This window comes from Herpailurus yagouaroundi, unplaced genomic scaffold, assembly GCF_014898765.1.
Source record: "Herpailurus yagouaroundi ecotype Mexico unplaced genomic scaffold, PumYag 182, whole genome shotgun sequence".
NCBI lineage: Eukaryota > Metazoa > Chordata > Mammalia > Carnivora > Felidae > Herpailurus > Herpailurus yagouaroundi.
Genome location: NW_024412413.1, coordinates 815,670 through 818,175, shown reverse-complemented (window position 1 = coordinate 818,175; position 2,506 = coordinate 815,670).

The following is a 2,506-nucleotide window of genomic DNA, read 5'->3' as shown; positions in this document are numbered from 1 at the left end:
GGGGGGGGGGGGGGGGGGGGGGACGCGGGCGGTGACGCTGACGGGAAAGCCCGAGGCTTCGGGGACGTAGGAGCGGCGCGTGCGCGGTCGGCCGCGACCTTCTGGGAAGGGCCTGGCGACAGGTGGCCGCAGGCGGGACGCTGGCGCCCCTCGTTACGTCATTGCGGGGGGTGTTCCCGCGGGAAACGGGCCCCCGGAAGCAGGCCGGCGAATGCGACGCAAGTTTGGGGGCGCGGGCGGCCGCCCCCGTGTCCCCGCCGGGGAAGGACGTGGCTCCGGGGGGTTGGCTGCCTCCAGCCGGGGTGTGCGCCCCCAGGACAGCCCCCACCCCGATGTCCGGCTGGGGGCGCCCCCAGCGCGGGAGACGGGATCCTGGAGCCCCGCCCCGCCGCGTTGCCCTCTAAGGCCAGGCACCGAAGGTGCCCACTCAGCCGCACGTGCCCTCCAGGACCTCGGGCTCTGTCTCCGGAGGGCAGGGTCTGGGGAGCCGGTCTCCGCGGGGCCCGGGCCCCCACAGCCTCCTGGGGCCCAGCTCCTCCTCCCCCCCGCCTCCGGGGAGGCAGGGCTCTTCCCCGAGCGCCCCTGGGCACATCCCACACCTCGGAGGCTCAGGGAGACCAGGGGCGGCTGCCCCGCAGTGGGTCTGACCTTTCCCCTCAGTCGGATGGAGCAGCGGTCCCTCCCCTCCATCGTCATCCCTTGCCGTAGCCCAGAGGCCCAGCTGTCCCCGCCTAGTGCTCAGACACCGAGTTGTGATGACAGAGGAGGGGACCACCTGCAAAGCCAGCCAGGACCCCGTGTCAAATCTACTCTGGTCTCAGACTGGAAACAGGCAGCTCCCCTGAGAGCACACACGTCGCAGCGAGGGCTTGAGGTGCCCCTGAGACCGCACGAGCCCTTTCTCACCCCACCATCAGCACATCCCCGGTTAGGGTGAAGGGAGGCTGGTCGATGACCCCCTGAGGGAGATGGGGGGGGGGCGGTGGGCACCAGCCCGGGGCTCTCCCAGGTGAGCCGCGGTCCCGGCTCAGCTGCTGGCCACATAACAGTGGCCCTTGTCCGCCGCCTGGGTGGGGGCTGGGGTACCAGCCCCGCGTGTCTCTGGTGGAGAATGGCATCCGCCCCCCTCCCTGCCGTATTGTCCATTCACCCTCCACCCTCGCCATTAATAGCTCCTCCCCTGAAGCCAAGCTATAAATAGCCCCCCAGCCCCTCACACAGGCCCCTTCAGCCGCTGGGCACACACAGCCACCCACACACCAGCCCTCGCAGAGCCACGCGAGCCCGGGCACCGAGCCCACTCCTGCTCTGCTCTGCTCTGCGGCCAGGCGCACAGAGGGGCCCACACTGCCCCAGCCGCTGTCAGCTGAGACGGTCCCTACACCCTCCCGGGTCCTCCCACGGCCTGAGCTGGCAGGCTGAGCTGTCGTCCACTCTTGAGGCCATGCGGCCAAGGGGCCCGGGGCAGGCGTTCCAGCCCCTCCTCCTCTGCCTGGTCTGGCCTGGCCCCCCTTCCCCAAATGCAGGCCTCCTCAGTCTACCCCCCGGGGTCCCACCCAGAGGCCCTCTCAGATCCTCAAGCTTTTCATCTGCGGGGCAGGCACCGTAGCGTCCGCCCGCCTGACCATCCAGGGGCAGCAGCTCAGCCAGCATGGCGGCCCGGCCAGCCTGGAGGGAGGCCCTGGACCCTACTGCTCCCTCCGGAGGAAACCGGTTCCGGCACGGCCTGAGCCCTGGCCCTCTGCCCCAGGTGCTGCCAGGCGGGCCCTGAGAGCCATAGGGTCCCGCCAAGCCCCAAGGAGTCACAAGTTCAGCGCAGCCCCCACCCACCCTGGGGGGCCCCAAGGCTGGTCCTGCCTCCCACCTGGCCCATGGGACGGGCACCAGTGAATTCCTGTGCCCTGCCTCCTCCCGGGGCCTTGTCTCAGGTAACTGTGACCCCTGGAGAATCTCCTCCGGAGGGCCATGTGGCTGGTGGTACCCAGGGCCAGGGTGGGGGGCTTGGAGCCCGCGGTTACTGTGCCAAAAGGAGAAAAGGAAAACAACTCTGTTTACGGAAAAGGCGCGTCCGCTGCCACTGGCCGGCGGCCTTCCTGGGGGGACAGAGGCCCTTTGTTGGGAAAACAGGAAGAGAGGATTTCCACGACCCATCGGGCCACCCGCCGGCCGCCCGCCCCAGCTTCCTCTGATTCTCAGCAGCTTCTATGGCCACCAGCTGCCTGTCTGTCTATCCCCTTGTCTGTAAGTCCCTCTGATCACAAGACCCAGGCCTCCAGCTTTGGGGTGAAGCCGCAATCAGTGCTCAGTCCCACAGTACGGGGTGGGGGGGGAGGGGGGACGTCACCTGGATGCTAGTGTCTCCTGCCCCCAGGCCACACAGGGACAAGCACCTAACAGGTGCCCCCTGGGTGCCCAGCTTCAGGCAGAACTGGGAGCACGGCAGGCCCGGCTCCCCTGGAGTCCCAGACCCTTGTGGAAACCCACTGAGGACAGCCCCACACTGCCC